This window comes from Vipera berus (assembly GCF_964194415.1).
Source record: "Vipera berus genome assembly, chromosome: 5".
Taxonomy (NCBI): Eukaryota; Metazoa; Chordata; class Lepidosauria; order Squamata; family Viperidae; genus Vipera; species Vipera berus.
In genome coordinates this window covers 22,890,264-22,913,206 of record NC_138207.1, presented here as the reverse complement: position 1 = coordinate 22,913,206, position 22,943 = coordinate 22,890,264, and positions in this window count along the sequence as shown.

The window sequence follows — 22,943 nt, the reverse complement described above, 5'->3', positions numbered from 1 at the left end:
TCTAAGCAAGTGAGAAAGTTAATTTAGTATTCATATCTGTTCAGATTTCAAACCTTTCACACTTTGTTATATAAGGAGACTTAGGTTTTTTTTTATCTTGAACCCCGGAAGCTTCTGTTAAAGGAGGAGATATGTTCACATTTTCTGCATTTCTGCTGTCATCTTCAGATAAATGTCTCAGGTAAGGCTGGGACCAACTGAACTATATCCACAGTGAGGAAGTTAATAAAGGTTATCTCAAAATGTTCCGTTCTGTTAAATAAAGCTTTAGTGCTGAAGAAATGCTCATTATAATGTCATGAATTGTAATTACCAATTTGCAAAGCTACAGCATAAAACGTCTGCACTGAGATAATTCTTCATTTACAGAATGAATGAAAATTGACAGACTTGTGTAATACTATTTAGTTAAATAAAGAAGTTAGTTTGAAGAACATTGAAAGATTATATAAATGAGTTTTACTAACTTGGAATCATAACTAAAAATACAAGCTATGAAATTGTTGAATTAAATATAGGTTTTATGACATTAAGTTGAACATAGATACGACTCTGCTATTAAGTCCAGATAATGAAATATTTTTATTAGACTTCTGATTTCCAGTTTGAAATACAGCCATTTTGTCAAAAATATTTTGACTACACAGTCTGACCCAAATGAAATAATATTATTCCTAGGCTTCCAGTTTGCCAACACCACCATTATGGACATTTGGAGGATGACTCTCGTCTTCCACATCCAGTTTTGCATTGTTAGGGCCGAAGAGTCGCCCTGGAGGGGTGACCAGCAAGAAGGGGCTTTTGCAGAAACATGGTGTGTGTGTGTGTGTGTGTGTGTGTGTGTGTGTGTGTGTGTGTGTAACTCCCCCGTTAGTGCCTCCATTCCCTTCAAACCAGCAAACGAAAGACCGGCCATAGCAATAGGGCCAGTCACTAGGCTGCAGACAGCTGAAGCCACACTTACTACCAGCCAACACTAAAGCAGCATGGAAGAGACTGGGTAAGATCAACCTCTCTTATACTCCAATCTTCCTCTTTTCACCTAAATAAGCTGCTAAGTACCTTCCCCCCTGCAGAGAGGGAGGGGAGATTTGAATCCTCCCTTAAGAATCAGCAGCGATTGAACCTCCAGGGGTGTTTTAAAAAGAAACATTGAAAAAAATGAATTGGACCTCAATTACAACTTTATTCCTTTTTTAAAAAACTTGTGGACTAAAAGCTTTTGACTATTTATTCCTTACTTCCTATCCTTATTTGAAAATTTGGCTCACCTCCTTTGAAACAGAAGAAATAATTGAAAAGAGTTTAACAGGCAGTTTCCTAAAAGAAAAGAATTTTCTAAGCACTTGGGGGACACTGTGTGGCTAAATCTGAAATTGCAATCTGACACCCTAAAAGAGAGGGGGGGGGAGACAGAGACTTGGCTGACACTTTAGAAAACAAGATAAGACTAACCAGTGCTTTTTTTGTAAAAGAAAAAGGTGCCAGAACTCACACATGTCATACAACCCGCCTTTGGTTCCATCCAAAAAAGGTGCTGGAACTCCATTCTGAGCGTTCTATGAGAAAAAAAGCCCTGAGACTAACCTTGAACACCAGATGTGAGAGTCCACCATGGAAGAAATACAAAAACAAATTTATTCTATGATGAAAATAACCTGCCAAACTTATCAGTTCCTTTCCACAGCTGGTGATGAAATAAGAGTTTTTGGGGAAAAAACTAGAAAGCATCTTGGATAAGCAAACTCAGATTATGACTATAACTAATAATTTAACAGGACAGAACATAACAGAAGAAACTGAACAATTAAATACCCTGAGAGAAGATTTAACTACTCAACAAGCACAGATAAGAGAAAATTCAGAGAAAAACCTGACAAATTGGATGGAAGGAAAAATTTGCTACATAAAGCAGAAGGAATTTGAAGATCAAAATGAGAAACAGATGGAAGAAAAAATGGACAGTCCAGGACAATTACGCCAAGAGGAGGAAATAATGAGAAGATTTGGTATCTCTATCAGACCCCTCAACCCTTCAAAAATGGAGATTGGAGGGTCATTTCAATACGATACTACAACACAAGAACTCTTTGATGACCTTGAAGCAAAGAAACGGAGAATGACATGGCAAAGAAAGAAAGCCAGAATAAGATTGAAGAAGAATGGACAGAAACAGAAAATATCTAAATAGACAGGATTGTACTTGGATTATAAGAAATTGTGTTGATGTGCAGATAAAAATACTGGCTAATTAAAAAACTTAGATGTGTGAATATCAACAGTTAAATTGAAATATTGAATAGTTTAAATGAAATTGACTGATGCATTTATGTTAAGAGTGATATAATGTAATGAATATACTTGGATGTAGTGATAAGAATAAAATTATAAGTCTAAGCACAAGAGAGCAGATATAAAGGAGAAGAGAAAAGATGTATTAGATGTTGATATGGGAGAAATTTTGGTTATTGAATTTACAGTATGTGCAAATTATAATGAAAACAAGAATATTATATTGTATTATTAACCTGTTGATAAGGAAATGAGATAGATAGGATGTGTATCTAGATTATTAGGCACTGGAGAGAACTGTGATAAAGGGAAGTGGGGTCACCTAGAAACATGAAAATGAGAAATTTCGAACATTTAACTTTAATATTAATGCAAATTAAAGCTGGGAAAATTTATAAGGTGATTGATGTCTTAAAGATGAAATGTTAAAATAAATAAAACATATAAAAGTATTGACAAATGCAAGGAAACCATTAAATAACTGATAGATAAAATAAGAAGTATGTTAATTTAGATAAGAGACAATATGTATTAAAGGAAAAAAGAGAGGAAATATTGGCTACAACAAACTGGAGATTTGTAACAACATGTACCTATATGAAATGGAACTATTGTAACCCAGACACCACGTTGCTTTTCAAAGATATAAGTGTAATATTGGAAAATCAATAAATTTGTATAAAAAGTAAATATTATTTCTAAAACATCCCACTCCCATTCGTGCCTTTGTATATTATAGGTATCTCCAGGGCATGTCCACTTGTTCAGTGATCATTCAGTTATGGCAGTGCTTCTCAAAGTTCTGGATCCCAGTTCACAATTTTGGGAATCACGCTTATGACTGCAGTGCCCCACCATCACATAACTCCATTTCTGATCTCCCCTGCTGACTTCCCACAAGCAAAGTCAATGGGGAAGTTGGCATAGAAGGTCTCAAGGCATTCCTGTGAGTGGTTCCTACTGATTTTTCTGCTGAGGAAAGCTGTTATGGAGGGATCTTGTGCTTCGAAGCATTCCCCACCTGTCTCTACTCATAGTGTGCACTTTAAAATTAATTTAAATAAACCCAGGTCCAGAGATCCAGGTCCTAAGCAATTACCAAAGTGGCAGAAATTATGAAGTTAAAATATACGTAACTAAGGGAGGAGTTTTGGCATTTTTATCTAACTATCAAGTACTAGGGAGTCCTCCTAGATTCACGACTCACTCTGGAAGATCATATAGTGGCCGTGACTAGGGGGGCTTTCGCCCAGGTTCGCCTGGTGCACCAGTTGCGGCCCTATCTGGACCGGGATGCCCTGTGTATGGTCACTCATGCGCTCGTGACCTCTCGCCTGGACTACTGCAATGCTCTCTACATGGGGCTTCCCTTGAAGACCACTCGGAGGCTCCAACTGGTACAGAATGCAGCCGCGAGAGTTGTCTTGGGAGTTTCCCGGTACTCCCATGTTACACCTTTGCTCCGCGAGCTGCATTGGTTACCAGTTGTCTTCCGGGTGAGGTTCAAGGTTTTGGTTATGATCTTCAAGTCCTTACATGGCATGGGTCCGGGATACCTCGAGGACCACCTGCTGCCGGCGTCAACTCCCCTCCGCCCTGTGCGTGCCCACAGAGAGGGCCTCCTCAGGGTGCCTCCGGTCAGGGAATGTCGACTGGTGGCCCCCAGGGGGAGGGCCTTCTCTGTGGGTGCTCCGGCATTATGGAACCAACTGCCGGTTGAGCTCCGGATGGCACCGGACCTCCGCTCCTTCCGCCGCAGGCTGAAGACCCACTTCTTTGAACTAGCTGGTCTGGCCTGATGGGGAGGGTCTTTTTAACGGGTTTTTTATTATTTTTATTGTCATTGTATTTTAATTGGGCATTGGTTTAATCTCTTTTAATTTTTGTACTGTTATTTATTTATATATGCCCTGTTAACCGCCCTGAGTCCCTTGGGAGAAGGGCGGTATAGAAATTGAATAAACCTAAACCTAAACCTACTTTCCAAAAAAAACCACCCTGAGATAGGCTAATGTTGTTTGATGGTGTCAAAGGTAGCATATCAGGTTGTAAGCTGTTCCAAATAAATCTGTCTTTTGCAATTGACTAATGGTGACTTTGTCAGTGCAGATGATGTTCAAGTGATGCTCCAGATACAGTATTTTGGGATTTCACTCAAGACACCTATTACTATTGGTATGGTTTTTTTTTGTTACACTCATTATACTTCTATTTGTAGGTCTTTGTATTTCTCTTTTGTTATCATACTACAATGTCCACTATCCAGACTTTATTCTTTTTATCAACAATTGTTATGTCTGGGGTGTTATGTGGCAGGTGCTTGGGGTTTGAATTCTAACAACCCAGAGCATTTTCTTTTCGGTTACTTAGTCTGTTTTGTGGTCTCGCTAGTCCTTTCTTGCAGGCAAATTGTATTTCTTGCAGATATTCCAATGCATCATAGTTGCTACTTTGTCAAGCTATTGCTTCTGGTTGTCTGTCTGTGTGATTTTCCTGCAGTAGCTAATTAAGAAGCAACCATATCCCTTTGACTAACTCATTGATTGCCCTCAACCTTTCACATATGAAATTTCATCAGTTGTTGCACAGTTCACCCACTTCATTCTTGAACACATAAATCAGTTCTTCCCAGTTCATCATCTTTACATTTTTTTGGCCCAGCTTTGTACAGTACTCACATCACCATTGCGATCATCATAAAGAACCTGAATTTGGTGGTTAATTTCAGTTAGAAGGACCCATTTAACAGTAAAACAAAATGAGGTCAAAAGCTCATTAACAATTACTCATAATAGGTTTCATTTCATGGACAATAACAACCAAACCATTAATCACAGCAACTTCTCACCAGTTGAAGTGCAAGAACCGATGCTGAAGAATAAGCTTCTGGTATGTCAACATTGCCATTGGTTGGCAGTTTATAACATTGGAAGTATTGCTTTTCATTGAGTCCTTGCAGAATGACAGTTTAGAATTCTCCATTTCTCTCCCTTTGAAGAGTTTTATAGTAATTACATATCTTAATATTAATTTTAAGAAAAAGGATGGAATGTTAAAGTCTTATATAAGAAAAACATCAGTAGGGAAAATTCATAGCAGTAGTTAGCAGATATTACATTAGAAAGTTATAATATATAATCCCCTCTCATGTCTTCCTTGAAGTCAAGTTAGATTAAAATAAAATTAAAACATTTCTTACAAAAGAAAGTCCTTGATTTATTTTGCTTTGGATTATGGCTCAAAACAGCAGTAGCATCCAGAAAAATAACAGCTGAATAAATTTCTTTTGGCTAGTTGCTGTGGAAATTACCTAGTGGCATAAAATACAATGAAAGGGTAAGGAAGACAAATAATAAGATAGTTGGTTTTTGCATGGACTGTTAGGTGTTCAGCAAGAAAATTGTTCTTAGAATCCTGTCTATTGATTTACTAATGTAATGATTTTAAATTTAAGGTGCAAAGAAACCTTGCTTGGCTTTAAGGAAATTTGTAGTCAGACTATTTTATTTTAATTATCTGTCACTTACTATTGTCTGTCTTTTAACTAAAAAAAATCTTCCCACTTTTAAGAAAAGCAATAGTTTGTATCATTAAAGGGGCATGTAGGATTTTGAACTTTTCCTTCTGTTTATACCTTCTACATTCTAAATCTATGAGTTTGTATGATTTCCCATATGCTAGGACCAGGCAAGAAATTTGTTGTTGTTGTTCAATTGCTAAGTCATGCCTGACTCTTCACAACCCCATAAACCAGGGGTCTTCAAACTTGGCCCTTTTATGATTTGTGGACTTCAACTTCCAGAATTCTTCAGCCAGTAATGCCATAAACCATACCACACCAGGCCCCCTGTCCTCCACTGTCTCCCAGAGTTTATCCAAATTCATGTTTGTTGCATTAATGACACCATCTAACTATCTCATCCTCTGCCATCTTCTTTTCCTTTTGCCTTTAGTCTTTCCCAATATCAGGGTCTTTTCCAATGAGTCCTCCCTTCTCATTAGGTGGCCAAAGTATTTAAGCTTCGTCTTCAGTATCTGTCCTTCCAAAGAACAGTCAAGATTGATTTCCTTTAGGATTGACTGATTTGATTTCCTTGCAGTCCAAGGAACTCTCGAGAGTCCTTTCCAACACCGTAATTCGAAAGCAAGGCAATAAATACTTACAAAACATACACAACTTTAATAATACGTTCTGGATCCAAGTTTATTTTTTTCAGCTGCTTGAAATACAACTCAATTTGCGTATCTTATATTGCTGACTTATTCTATTCCTAAAATCTCAATTCTTTTGAAACCAGAGGTAAAAATGGCATTAAGTTTTCAACAGGCATGCTAGCAAAGATTCACCAGCAGCAATTAGTTTGAAACCACAAGCTCTGGATACTGCTGCTTATCATAAATAAATAATATGCACGAATCTTAAAGATGAATTATTTGCTTCTGAAGGCTATAAATAAATATCTCTTTAACCCACCAATTTTATAAGTTGCAGGACTCTGGAAGATGAACTAATATGCTGTTTGAGTAGCAAATGATTTGCTTACACAAGCCCACTTTCCTTTACATCACCGGTCTTTGCCGACATTGACTTTCTTGTGATATTGAAATAACAAGGTTTATTGCAGGAGCAACAAATATTTCCAGTGAAGTAAATGAATGCTAAGCGTTATAATGCTTTTCATTAACATTTGTTTGAAAAATCAGGTTATAGTTTTCTTTGTATGTTCTCCTTCACGAAAGGTTTAGCGAAAGATCTGTGAGGTGTCCTGTTGCTTCAAACAAAACACAGAGCCATTTTGATTTTCCCCTTAGTGATACATTGCCACATTCAAAGGGAAATACATTTAAGCAATATTTCAGCTCCCTTATTCAATAGTAGTAGTGATTACAGTAGTATTTGTAGTAGAATAAGAAGAGGAGGAAAGAAAAATACTCTTTTGCAATGAGGTGAACCACTATTTTTGAATATGCTTAAAAATAGCAAGACAGTAACTATACACAGGTTGATTTTTCTCTTAAAATTATTAATTATTTTGTATTTCCTGAGTATAGCTAGTTATGTATTATAGGCATTTGTTTAGCATTCACAGTCAGTATGACTAAGAAAAATGACTGAAAATGCTGATAACTGAAGTCCAAAATATCTGAGGGGTACCAAACCATGAACACTGGTTTAGTAAGCCATTGATGACAGAAAGAAGGTTTATTGTCCCAATAAAGAGAAACTAGCCTCCATTTGTCAGTATCAATAAATACACTATTTGCTTACCAAAGTTATTGTTTTTTTTCTTCCTCTGTTTAATCATGTCTGATTCTTGGACACTGTCTGGGAAAGTCTGGGCAATTTTCTTGGCAAGGTTTTTCAGAAGTAGTTTGCCATTGCATCCTGCTGAGAAAGTTGATTGGCTGAAGGTCACCCAGATGGTATTGTGCCTAAAACAAAACTAGGTCTCCCATTTTCTAGCCTGAAGCCTTAACCACTGCACCAAATTGGCTCTAAAATGATCTTTAAAAAAGGTAAAGGTTCCCCCGCACATGCGTGCTAGTCGTTTCCGACTCTAGGGGCCGGTGCTCATCAAGAGCCAGCGCTTGTCTGAGGACGTCTCCGTGGTCATGTGGCTGGCATGACTAGACGCCAAAGGCGCACGGAACGCTGTTACCTTCCCACCGCAGTGGTCCCTATTTTTCTACTTGCATTTTTACGTGCTTTTGAACTGCTAGGTTGGCAGAAGGTGGGACGAGTAACAGGCGCTCACTCTTGTTACGCGGCACTCGGGATTCGACCTGCCAAACTGCCGACCTTCTGATCGACAAGCTCAGCGTCCTAACCCACTGAGCCACCGCGTCCCCAAATGATCTTTACTCCCTGGAAAAATAATACATGGAAGAAAATGTAGCCAATTGGGCTTTCTTGGCACATATACCTGAAAATGAGAATATTGTTTTGCTAAGTTCATGACTACTTATTATACTCACATTTGACAGGTAGCGCAAATTAAATATAACTTTTTGTTAAGAATTTTGAAAACTTTCCCAGAGAATACATGACAAAATTAGAGAGTATATGACAAAAAGTAAAAGAATCAGAACCTGTAGGAACCTGCATTTAAATATGAGGAATGGAAGAAATCTCTTTATTAATAGGTGTTAATTCTGTCCACATAGTCAAGAAAGATAGGAAATATATAGAGGACCAGTTATTCTTATTCCTTCCCAAAGATAGATGAATCTGTCAAATTTTTCTTTGTTTTTAATGCAAAATGTAACAAGAAGCTGCTTTGAAATATGCTTAGTGATGGTGGTGTAACATTACTGAAAGATCTACACTGGGCAGGAATTAATGTTTTGTTATTAACTTCTAACATAGTGTTTCCTAACCTTGGCAGCTTAAGAGTGTAAACTTTAACTCCAGTTTTCTGTTGAGGTCCACACATCTTAATGTTGCCAAGGCTGAGAAACTCTGCTCTAGCAGCTTAAGAACAGGGCATCTAACATATAAATTTCTGGGCCTAATCATTACTTCCAGTGTCAAAGTTGCCCTAACCACAATTATTTGTGTGGTCAAAAATGACGAAGAGGAGCTTTTCCACCATGGTGCCCATGCTTTCAATAATCTCACTAGACATAAAGAACACACTATAGTTGTAACAACATAGATGCGCCTGAAGGTACAAACTCTCAGAGAAAGCTGAGACATCAGACGTTGCCAGGAGGTCTGCACTCTTTCTGTCCAGTCTCAAAAGGAGATGCCCTCCACATGGGCAATCCAAGCAGTCTCACTTAAATGAGTCCAAATAACCTGTTTCCTCCAGGACTCTTCAGAAACTGCAACCACTTTGCCTTCTCGGAAATTTCTCCCCCACATCCTGAGCATGTCAAGTGATTTTACCTTCCAGGGGCCTAGAGAACACTTCACAGAGGTCCTGGAGATGTTCTTCTTTTCCTGAAAGGATATTAAAAAGAGGTATTAGTTAGCATTTTTTGGATGTAAGAAGAATGAAAATATATTGATCTTTCATCACTCTTAACATGATAACATAACCTCAGATACAAGCTCCTACTGATTTGCTCTTTATCTTTTACCTGCTGTGTTCTAGGCACCCTCCTATATATGAAGAAAATTATTCATTTTGATAAGGTTATAAATATTCATATGAATATACCAGCAATTATTTCCTGAGGTCTACATGGGAGGAGTAGATTAGCCAAAGTGGTTGAATTCATAAATAGAGATCTAACATAAAAAGTGATAATATTCAGTAAGAAAGTTTTGGGGTTGTTCAAGAAATATTCTTCATTTGATCTGAAAGCCATCGTTCTTCAACCAAGAACTGCAAAAGAAAACTCCATTGTAAAATTGTTCCACTAGAATGTATCAGTACATTTTGGTAATATATCTTTTCATTTAAGCCTTAATAGACCTAATGCTTCCTTCTTGTCAACATCTGTTATTGTTGCAAATTGAATGATTTTATCCTGTAGGGAAGGATACTTGATGCTTACTTGGCTATATACAATTTCCTGCAATGCTTCAACCTCTGGTGACTATTATATGAATAGAATCATTTTGCAAATTAGAACTCCTTATGCTTCAGCTTCACTGATTCATCAGTAATAGCATGTCCTTCTCTAAAGGACTTATCTTTCATTCTTCCCTTGGATTTTCATGGTCCCTTTGCTGGCTGTGATTTGAAATTTCTTCTTATCCTGCAGTATAAATTAGATGAGACTTCGCAGTATGAAGATCTAATCTAGGATATTCCAACATACACAGCAGGCCAAGGCAAAATAGATAATCTGTTCAGTTCTTAAGTACCACTTGAAGTCTTTTCTAAGACCAGAATTGATTTTAACTATTTTAGGCTTTTATTTCTATTTCTATTTGCATATTAGGGACTTTTTGAATATTTTGGAAAGTTACCACCCTGACTGGTGAAAGTTGCTACAATACAATTAGTATATCAGTTTCAAGAACCATGAATTCACAGTTATGAATGTTAAACTAGAAAGATGATTTTAAAAGTTATTTATTGAGAACCTAAAATAAGAAATATGCTTCTAGTTTTAATGACTGCAGTATTACAGGAGCCTTTCACTGGGCAAATTCAGTTGGTAGCTTAACACCATGACTTATTAAATAGGCTTATGCACTCTGGAAGTCCAGAAATAAAATTCTAATTGCTAACTAATCAAAATCATATTAAAATGGTATTTTAAATTAATGATAATCAGGGCAATCAAATAAGAACTCAATGAAATGAAGATTTCACGGTGTGATAGGAATTTTGGCAAAGATCAAGAAGTGATACACCTTGCACCACATTGATGTATACTGAAAAAAGTCAGAAATCGATAGCCACAGCAAAGAAACCAGTGACATAGCAGAGTGGAAGAAATTTGCAACATGTAGCATACACACATGCGCATATACACATGCTAAGAGGGAAGAGCCTTTTGCCTAGGCAAAAATAATTGTAGTGTTATATAGTTGACACTAATTTCTACTCTATTGTGATTTTTATTGCTTTGCTACTTAGGTATAAGTGCATACCATATAAAAAGTAATACTAAACTATACACTGCTTTGCTTCAGAATGAATAGTAAAATAGAATGTTTCTGGATAGAAGAAAGTTATTCTTGTATTCTTACCATAAACAAATTGGGATTTCTAATTTTTAAAACTCGTGGCTCTAACGGCCTTATCCTAAGCAAAATATTCAACACAGATACTTTCAAATACACTTTCAATAATATTTTACAAACATTAGGAATTACTTAAGCATTTTATATAAAGGAAAAATACATTTTCAAACTTTAGATTAAGACTTTCTTTCAATTACAAATATCAAACTGATAAAATTCACTAAGTTTAAGTCACTCTTTCCAGTTTGTCTTCAAGGAATAAAACCTTTTTTTTGTCTGGAATGTTTGTGAAGTAGTTATAAGCTTTTCTTTTTCTCAGGGATTTTTCAACCATGAGGAAAAAGTCCCAAACGTGTCCTTTTAAAAATTGCAAATTTTCTTGGAGCTCTTCTTTCAATTGCGTTGGGAGGTTTATATTTAAACCATCATAATGAGAACTGGCATTAGGTTTATATTCCAAAATTGCAATTGATTCCTCTGCAATCTTGGCTACTTGTGAAATTGCCTCAGTGGTTTGGTAACTTTCTACACATATTTGCATCTCTGAAGTAGTTTGAGAAGGTTTTTTTTTTAACATCCTTGGAGCATAGCTGATCTATGAACTGATGGATTTTATTTAAAGATTTTTCAAATACATCTCTAATTATTTGCTCCTCCATCTTCTTAACTCCCTCTTTTGTCAAAGAGTAGCTTTTTTGTAAAGTCACTTAAGAATTGCTGGCCAATCAGTAATCATAAAAATCAGGATGTTTCAGCCACCCACAACAAAGCAGACCAAGCTATGGATTACTAAAAATAACAAACGAAAACCACGACTTTTTACCATTATATTTCTCCATCAACTTCTTTTTTTAAAAAAATACTCCAATTTCCTTATTTTGGCTTGCCTTATCAGCTTTCTTCGTTGTTTAATATTAAAGAAATTCCCAAAATGGCACAAATCTTCAAAAAAGAAGTAACTGTAGAGGCTGTAGCTAAAGAGAGCCTCTTTCAGCTTAAAAAGAGTAATAGTCCTTAAAAATGATTAAGATATGAAAGGCACAACTTACTGTCCATTTGAAAAATAATTTCAAAACAGCTGTTTCTTCAACAGCAAACTGATTACAGCCCCCACCCAGCCCCAGCTTTCAGCACAGCTCCTAAAGCTACTTGTAGACATTTGCTCTGTCAGAGGATCTTGAGGGATAATTCTAGCACCTTCCCTAACCCAGGAGAGTCATATAAATTAAAGGAATGCCGGTTCCTTCTGTTATAGTTGAAGAAGCTACATTCCAGGGAAAACACCTCAGACATCCTTCTCTGAACATGTAGTCAGTTGGCCATCTTTTCACCGGAAGTGAGAATGAAACCATCTTAACTTGAAGTCCAAATTTTCTGGTGAAATTTTCTCAGCATGAAAGGCAGCCCAAAGCTTTTGTATTAAAACTGAAGAGAAATAGTTTTTGGAAGAATGCATCAATAGTTAATATATATGAAAGGAATTAATTTCTCTCTTTCTTTGCAAATGTACTTTTTTCATAATTCGTCTAAGAGATGACTGACAACACTTTTTTAAAAAAAATTAGAATATAATTTATATTCAAAATGTACTGACTTTAAAATTTTCTGGAGGGATGACTTATTATACTGGTGATTCTAAACATAAATATCACGATGCGCAGTATATTATGATATAACAATGTTAGGTGTCTATATGACCCTGTGGTATATTCTTTGAGTATGGTGGTATAGGAAAGAATTATCCTTTCTTTATTGACATTGTGTTTCAGAAGCATTCCAAAACAATTCCTCATTGGTTGCACTCAGTAGTATTTCTATTGTAAATGGATCATTTGTACTTTTTGGGGAAAATACCCTTCCTCTACCAAGTTGAACATATTTAGGATATAGTGTCTTTTTTCTGACATAGTTGCATCTTCCCTTTCTTGTTGTAAAAAGTAAAAAAAAAATCCACTTGTCAGGTTAGGGTAGTCTAATTTTTTTAAATTTTCTTTCACCATCTTGCAGTAATAATTCGCACCATGAAGGATTCCAAGTGTGCAGCATGCTTCAAATTATCCCTATGTGTCTTTAAAAAGCAGGGAATGCTAAATATTTTATGTGAACAAATGAAAATTAATTTGCTAGTTTTAAATTTTTATCCAGTTGCATGAACCAGGATGGTGAATAATTAACAACTAAGAAATGAATTTCAAATCAAACTCTTACTCTTGTAAGGCCTGGTTGTGAATGTTATCATCTGCACATCCTGCCTGAACACTCATTTCTTATAAAAACATTTCTAAAAACCCAGAGGAAAGAATGTGCAGCGTGAACGGGGCTGTCATAAGAAGAGTAGGAGACTGCAGAGGCTTGATTTTGTTTCCAGATAGACCCAGGATAATTTGTTGGAGTCAGGTTTGAATTATTCATATCTGCTTTTAGAGGTTGAATACTATCAGCTTCAATCATATGCCTTCTTTTTGTTTGCATGTACAGCTTTCTAATAGTATGTATCTCTTGTTCAGCTACACAGCTGCCACAAAACTCAATTCGTCTGCCATTCAATACTATGAACAGAACATTTGGTAGGCTCCTACTCATCCTTCTTATCAATCAGCCATTATCTCTTCTATGATATTTTCCCAGCAGGGTGTCCCATTCCCTTCCCTTCCCTGGTAGTCCTTGCTTAACGATGGTTACAGTAAACTTCTCAAAAACTATTTATGACCTGACACTTTTGACACTCGGCAACAGGCTTATGGTTGCAGTCTTCCATGGTCACATGACTGCAATTAATTACATTTTTTTGCTAATTACCAGCCTTTTTGGTCAGGTTCCGGCAAATAACATCACAGGCTACAAAATAGTTACAAAATAGAGTCCAGTCATGTGGGTGCCTCATTGTACGACTATCATGACAGAAATTCCAGAGTCCATTGTGATGGTAAGTCAAACACTCCCAGTGTTCAGTCAATACTGAACATTTGTAGACCTTACTGGGGATCAGGGCATTTTCTTTTAGGCTTTTTACCTCGGCATTTCTGCTTTCCTTGGGTTTGCCCAAATCAGACTATTTATTTCCTGTTTGAGTATCAATGTTATCATGGTGGATTGGTATCAAAAATAAGAGAAATATTTATTCAGTTTCAAAAACAGAAGGAACACTGGGTGCTGTAATGTAACATCTAAGCTTTCATATCTGCTTTCGGATCTGAAGTTCCTTCTGGGCCTTCTAAGGGCTTTTTTTTACTACTTCAGGTGGGAGTATTAACAAAATGTTACACTGTGTGAAGCATTTCGCTTTCTGCTTAATCAGCTAGCCATTCTGTTCTCCCTAATGCATTGCATTTAATTCACCCCCTATTCATTTCACCCCATTTTTCTTTATCCTAAGAGTCAGCATTCCATAGTCCCTAAGCACAAGAACCCAACCGGCTGGTTTTTTTCCCGTCCCTCTTTAAGAATTTTAGAAAGTTGGCTTTTACCCAACTTTTATTTTAGCATTCTGAAATAATAATGGATCTGGCATAATGATAATCTCTCCTTCTACATCCAAACAATGTGTTTTGCATTCAGATGAGCCTAGAGAAAAGGAAGACAATTGGACAATGTTCTCAGGAACCAATAAAATGGGGAAGAACGGTTAGAAAAGTTGCTATCTGGAGGCCAGCACATTTTGCAGAATATTGTAGAATGCCACAATTCCTACCCCAGATGCCCCCCTTGCCGTCTCATTAGAAGCTTTTGCCCACTTCAAAAACATAATATTCATCTAACATAGAGGGAGATGCAGACGCCTCCACAGTAGGAATTCTACTTAATGAAACTCTTCGCTAAATCTTTATAGAGTAGTGAAGAAAGGTAGCTTTCACTCAGCCTCCAATATGATATTTGATATTCTATGATGCTATTCGGATCTATAAAATATTTTAATTGGTATTTATTTATCTCCTGCAGGTGAAAATTTTTAGCTGCTTATAAAGAGTAATGCAGAACAAAGTTGCTATGCAACCATATAATTTCTTTTTTCAGTTAGATATTAACAGTGAGAGACAGATTAGATTAACTCTTGGGGAACTGAGAGAGAAACAGTTGTCCTTTAATTTTCCTTTAATTCATTGTTGTTATTTGGACTGCAGGAATGGATAGAGAGAGCCTTAGCTAGGGGAACTGAAAGAAAATGAATACTCTGGGTGGGTCAAGATTTACGGATGATAATTGCCAGGATTTTGGCTGCTGCTTAATGCCAAGTCAGTCAATAATAAATCTCCCCTTATTTGTGATCTCATCAGGGAGGAGCAAGCCAACTTGGGACATATTACTGAGACCTGGTTGGGCCTGAAAGGTTCCCCTTTCTGAAATATGCTCAGCTGGATTTAGGGTATTGAACCAGCCAAGATGTCAAGGCAGGGGAGGTGGGGTAGCAATTGTCCTCTGGGAATCTCTGTTGATCTTCAAGCTCCCCAATCTGTTGCTTGTGAGATCCTATTTTAAAGATAAGGCTTACAGAATCAGTTGGACTTGTTGCTATTCTACTAGCATAGCAAAATCCCTGCCTGATCTACTAGAGGCTGCTTCAAGGTTGGTTGTAGAGTTGTCTGAGTTTATGAATTTGTGGGACTTTGATATGTTGTGCCTCAGGCTACCCTAAGCTCATGGTGGCCATGAGCCTATCCTGGGTCATTAATAGCCTAAATTGAAAAAGTGACCACATAGTCGACATTACAGCAGGGAGGACAACAGCCCCAAACATTCCCTTAAGCCCACTTTTAACTGGAACACTTCACATCTGGTTATCTGCAGGCTGTGGATGATAGCAGCCACCCCTTCCTTGGTGTTTCAAGTGGGGCAAACCCTCAAAACCAGATGGACATGATTCTGAGAGGGGAATATCCACTATCTTCCAATTCCAAACAGGTCTCAATTAAATAAGCCATGTCAGTGACCTCACCTATGATATGATCATGAATTAGGGCAATCTTAACACCTGTCTGCCTCTCAGCTCCTTATTTCCCACTTTGCCTCCCCCTCCTAGGCCAAGGGGACGCGGTGGCTCAGTGGGTTAGGACGCTGAGCTTGTCGATCTGAAGATCGGCAGTTTGGCGGGTCGAATCCCGAGTACCGCGTAGCAGAGTGAGCGCCTGTTACTTGTCCCAGCTTCTGCCAACCTAGCAGTTCGAAAGCACGTAAAAATGCAAGTAGAAAAATAGGGACCACTATGGTGGGAAGGTAACAGCGTTCCGTGTGCCTTTGGCGTCTAGTCATGCTGGCCACATGACCACGGAGATGTCCTCGGACAAGCGCTGGCTCTTCGGCTTTGAAACGGAGATGAGCACCGGCCCCTAGAGTCGGAAACGACTAGCACGCATGTGCGGGGGAACCTTTACCTTTACCTTTTACCTAGGCCAAGGGATTCATAGTTGCCCACCACCACCAAACACATAGCCCAATACCCTATCAACTTGGTGGAGCAGTGGGCTAATGCCTCCTTAAGTAACACCAGCTGCCTGCAGTTAGTGCAGGTTCGCATCCCACCAGGCTCAAGGTTGACTCAGCTTTCCATCCTTCCGAGGTAGGTAAAATGAGGACCCAGATTGTTGGGGGCAATTAAGCTGACTTTGTAATAATGCCGCTTGGGGTGTGTGTGAAAGCCCTAATAAGCAGGCATATACATAGAATGAAGGCTACTGCTAAGCTTGTAAGCCGCCCTGAGTCTTCAGAGAAGGGCGGGATATAAATGGAATTTTAAAAAAAACTTGTCCCACTGCATCCAGAATTAAACCTGTGTTTGCTTAATCACTTATCTGCCTTGCAGGGGCAAATGTCTACAGAGAAAGACCAACCTTTGTCTGCGCCACACACACCTTATAATTGGGGACAAAACCCATTCCTAAAAGTTAGAAAGGAGACAGACTGCCCCTCCCTAAGCCTTCTCACCAACTAGCAATGTACTTTGCAGCCAATGGGTGTTTCATAGCTGATTCTGCCCACCCTGGTTTTGTGAGCACCCATAACATTTTGTCAAAATTTCAAATGTCTCCAGAAGCCTCAAAGATTAGTTATGTTATACTTTTATCATAAAGGCCCCTTATGTTGGTATTTTATCTTGCCTATTTGATTTTACTTTCATGTTATATATTTTTAAATTTTAATGGTCATTGAGTGACTAAACATTACTACTAATACTGCTACATGGGGATGCTGTAAAATCCTATTTAAGGAATTGGAAGTGGGCTTGGGGGGGCAGGGTAGAAGTAATGTATTTTATGTATCTGTCATTTTAAAACCTTAGTTACTTTGCAAAAGTGAACGTGAACTTTCCATTGGGACACACAAAAGCTGGAATCTGATCTTTTCTGCTAGAGGGGAGTTGGTGTTCTTTTATCCTGACAGCAAAAGTAATCGGTAACACTATTAAAATGCTCCCTCTTGTCCTGTAAGTATCAAAATTCATGTCTGTCCAAGCATTGTTCTTTCTTCCTTGACAGAAATTGTTCTACTTGCTGCTTGCAGCCTCCATGTTAGCTTAGTTTCTGTCAAATTGCACTCCAGGCAACAGCCTTTGAACCAGACTCGTGTCATTTAAGCCTAAAGGCAATCACCTGAAACTTAGAATTCTGTGCTCTACCTCCTATACGGCAAGTGAATTTTAAATACAGGTGATGTGGCATGAAAAACAAATGTAGGTGTCTGTACAAATTGCGGTGATGAAACATGCTGCTACATCACAATGTAAATTCCATCCTTTAGTAATTGTAATCCTGACATTGGATACAAGTATGTAAGACGTGTGGTTTAAATTGTAATGTCACTATTCATGCTTCATCATTCCCATTGCCCCTTAATATCCTCCTGTGGATACCTATGAAAAGAACAAACCCAGTTATATTTTCATTGCTTCATTTGTAAGGATATATTTGGCAGACCATGGTAGGAAAGTTGGAGACAGCATGGGCATCTTGATGTTGATATTCCTAAGCACATCATGAGACTTGCATTTTGGATTATCTTAAAGTCAACTGTGCCTGCTGTCCAGATCACAAACTGCAACACTTTTCATTGCTGATACTTGTCCACAGTTCACTACAAGTTTCTAATCTTGGTGGGGGGTATTTTAAAAAAAACTTGCCTACAAATGAACTTCAGGACTATCCGCTCACTCAGGCTTATATGCTTTATATAATGGGCATTCAAGAATTGAAGTAAATAATATGGTATTGTTAGATGTTAATCTGGCCACTTCTAGCAATATTTCTATAAAACAATTCTCAAACAAGCTAGAGGTTAGAGAGTATCCTGAGGCATCTTTGTATTTACCTGTGGTTTTTGCCAATCTCTCACTTCATCACATCTGTTGAGTATTCAGAAATATCATCTTTTCTATGTTTGTGAAAGGACTGAATACTTTAACAATGATCAGTGGACATACTTGAACAATGGAAAATATTTTTCTACGTACTTAATTACAGTGGAAATATAACCCAAGCAATTAAGTTGCTGCAGCTCACCCTATTCTTAATCAAAAATTCTTGTATATCTGAATGCTTGTAATTTGTTGCTATTCATGGAAAAGGAACAGTACTTTCAGTTTCCTTAAACAGAACAGTGTGGCTTACTATATTACAAATAAATAAATAAAAATAAATTGGAAGTTTGATGGCCCCTTTCAATAGGATGCTTTCTCCTCAACCTATTACTCCATGTGCTGTTTCTTAAACCATTTTCACTGCAGCTGAGATGTTAAAAGATGAAATTGAAGAGTGCATTAATTTGCTTCTAAGTCTAAGCTCTGGCTATCTATTTAAATGGTACTGTAAAATTATATTCAGGTTGTAAAGAGACCACAGTGGATTGAACAATCATGTTAACAACTGTTATTAAGTGATTAACATCGAGTTGGAGTATACGGAAGATTAGATTATAACCAGTGAGATTGCTGTGTTCTGTCTCTTTATGGCATGCCTAATTAGTATGGTTCTATATTATACCCTACTCCATAAAGTTACTATGGTTAACTTCTCAGGATAGTCTGTTTGTTGATCATTGTGAAGTTAAAATACACCTTTCTCTTATGAAGGCTCTTCTGGAATAAACGTTAATTGCATAAATGTACCGTAAGCTAACCTAGTGTTGGTTTTAAAGAATCGAGAACAAGTGATATTCTATGGCATTCATAGACTCTGATGGATTCATGACTCTTTCATATATTGTCAGACTGATTAAAGAGCAACAGAATCCAGTGATAGATGGTAGAGGAAAGACCTAGGAGTGAGCATTATCCTAGGTGCTGATTATTCTAGAGATTACTTTGATTCCTACCCCCCCCCCCCCCGCAATCCTTTCTCTATAATAAACCTAAAATAAAATTCAGATACAGAGCAGGACAATCTGCAGTGTATTTCCTTTATTTGCCAAGAATGGAGAAGATGTGAGTCTTGTTGTCATGCAATGGGAAGAAGGAATGATCTTGAGACAGGAGAAAAAGCTACTAGGAAGTCAATGGACAGATAAAAGAAATAAGAATCTGAGGCAGAAGAGTGATCTCCCATTATCTCCCAAAGATAAAGACTGGGAGGGAGAAAGTGCTTTCACACTTGCAGGATTCTGTTTCTGTAACTTTATAAATAAATGTAGTATTGGATTTTCAGTGGTAGTACTCCCCCCCAATTCCTGATATCCATTGACATCTTACATAATAATAGTTACGCCTGGATTTAATTCATGCAGAACATTGCAGTTGTTCTCATTCTGTATCACCTTTCATTGGAGAGTAACTGGAAGCTATCATCAGACTAGGAATTCCTATTTTCATATATATCTACAATAACCTATACAAACAGATTTTCACTTGCTAACATAGTTTTAAACTCTTGCATAGGTAACCTACATCCTGAATTCCCTGTATATATACATCATGTCCACTCTACCAAACCAGACAACTCTCATTCAGACTTATTATATCCTTCCTGTTTCTTTTAGTGTCATAATCACCATAGTTGTACTATAGACAGCATTCCTTGAAAATAATAACGACAGAATAGTATTTAGGCTCCTTTTGGACGGTATGCTACAAGAATAAGCAATACCAAAATTTACCCTAAATATATACATGAGATTCAATGTAATCTAGGATCTCTAAAGGCAATGTACTGATGCCTGTGTCCAATCAGCTAGTAAGCACAAGCTGTATCTTGTCAGATTCTGGATATATCCAATCGGCTATGGTTTGCAAATCAAAGTATGATACAGGAATTCTGCCAGTTGTGGCATTTTTTTTAAAAAAAATCATGGTTATGCAACAATGGTTTAGAGAAATGTGTTAGTTTCATCTAGAGTGCAAAATTCTTATTCAAAAAGGCAGCTTTCCTATCCTACAGTAGTGATTGAAGTCAATCACCCATAGTATAGCAGGAGTTCATACTGTAAACGATCCTTTAAGGATGTGGATATTTCCTTAAAGCCACACATAATGTCAGGATGAGCTATAACTCCCTTTGTCACAATGATGATAATGAACAACCCACTCCCTGGAAATGAAGAAAATCTTCAAGAAGCTAGGAAACCAGCCATATTATGCTGTTTGTGGTACTATCCATGACATATGGTGGGACTTGGAGGAACAGATGAGAACTTCTGAGGTCTCAGGAAAAATGATGACATGCTTATTGAATGTTTGCCAAACTTTCTGTGGACTATAGAAGGAGAAATCTAATAAAAATCAAAGAGAAGCTGAACACATATAAAAAGGTAAAGGTAAAGGTTCCCCCGCACATGCGTGCTAGTCGTTTCCGACTCTAGGGGGCGGTGCTCATCTCCATTTCAAAGCCGAAGAGCCAGCGCTTGTCCGAGGACGTCTCCGTGGTCATGTGGCCGGCACGACTAGATGCCAAAGGCACACGGAACTGTTGTGACTCAGGGCCAGCCTGTGGGTCCGGCAGCCGGCTCAGATGTCTCGGATGACTCAGATGAGGGGGAGGAGGAGAATGTGGAAGACGAACTGGTTGATGATGGCTTGGAGGCTTCGCAGAGCCCCCAGCCGGGGCCCTCTTCTCAGCTGCGTGAGCCCGATAGTGCGGAGGATGATGACCCACAGCTGGCCCTGTTCAAGGACGCCCGACGCAGGAGGCAGTCGAGCAGGAACAAACAGAGAAAGGCTGTGGGACTCCTCGGGAGGAGGCACAGGGAGGCCACGCCCTGAACTCTAAATAAAAGGAGTGTTTGGGGAGGGGCTGGTTGCTGAAAGCAACCCTTCCATTTGAGGATTCAAGTTCCAGTGTTTTTGTTTCTTGTTCTGTTTGTGTAATAAATCTTGGCAGACGCTTTGCAGCCTCAGACGCTCTCCAGTCTCTACTGTTTGAACAGGGGTTTGCCTTATTGCAAGGCCGGTAGCAGGCTGGTTCAGAACAGGAACGCTGTTACCTTCCCACCGTAGTGGTCCCTATTTTTTTACTTGCATTTTTACGTGCTTTTGAACTGCTAGGTTGGCAGGAGCTGGGACGAGTAACAGGCGCTCACTCTGCTACGCGGCACTCAGGATTCGACCCGCCAAACTGCCGACCTTCCGATTGACAAGTTCAGCGTCCTAACCCACTGAGCCACTGCGTCCCTGAACACATATAGGATTTGTTAAAAGTCTTCTCAGCAGAGTAGTCTTTTCCAAAATGATGTATTCCAATTGTATGGGATTCTCAGACTGACTGGATCAATGAAGACGAGGCGAGTGAGTTCAGCAATGGTCATGTTTATTTGCTTGCAGGAACTGAACTGAGGAACTGAGCTGCAGCCTACAGCAATTTATAGCCTGGCCTCTAGGCGGCAGCCAATAGGTTTAAAAGCAACCCATTGCCTCCTAGGGGCAGCCAATAGCAGCACTGGAGACGGGGTGTCTGAGTTGCTGGGAACCGTTAGCTAGCTCCAGCTTACCACGTGGTGTTACAATGAAGCCCAATACATAACACCCCTCCCCTCTTAGAATGAACAAACATCATAGCAACAATAAGCGTGAAAATAACAAATTACAAGATTTAACAATAGTATGAATAGGTTTTCATTAACAATACAATAAGACAGTTAACAACATTATAGCTCTATCATTGTTTTAGTACAGTCTCATAGTCAACAATTATCACAAGTACATACAACATTATAGTTCCTTTATTTTACTATATAATCTGCTAAATAAGCAGGAGGATTGCGTGCCCTTGTGGAATGCCTCAGGGGTTCAGTCACTTTCTGGTCTACCAGCTTACCCACCGGGCTGGGCAGACCAGTGTCCTTTGATGCACTTGAGCCAGAAGGATTTGGTGTTCTCTGGCTGGCCTCTCCAGGTTGGCCCACCCCAGAGTCAGACTGTTCAGCAGAGTTGGCACAGCGGTTGTGAAAGTCAGGTTGGCTTGCTCCATCAGGGGATCCATGTTGCACTTCTGGACTCTCCTCCTCTACGGCCAACTCCTCATTGCTTGTGCTGTGAGAGTCTTCAGCGTCTATGCATGGGCTGACTTGGTTGCCAGTTTGGGGACCTTGGGAGGGACTTATGACACAGTCCTCACTTAGTGGTCATTCTGGAAACCGCTATCTGAATTGGTCAATGTGGCATCTGACAACTCTCCTCCCTCCAGCTCCACTTCGTAAGAGAGGGGACCAGATGATTTAGTGATTTTTCCAGGAACCCACAGAATCCCATGCCCATAGTTTCTAGCCCACACCCCATCACCCACTTGCAGCCCCCTCAGGGGTTTTGGTCAAGAGGCTTCTGCTGCCACTCTATCTGGATGCAACCTGTCCAGTTTCTGCTCTGCTCTGCTGGGCTTTTCCCTCTAGCCGTTCTAAGAGCCCGTGAAGTGGCTCTACCAATGCAGCCTTGTTAGGCAGAAATGCATAGTAGAAGTTGAAGAGGCCCAAGAATGCTTGTAGCTCTCCTTTTGATCTAGGGCTAGGTGCCATTTGAATGGCCTTCACTTTGGACTCAGCTGGGTGAATGCCGTTAGCATCAATGTGAAATCTCAAAAATTCGGTTGAAGAAACC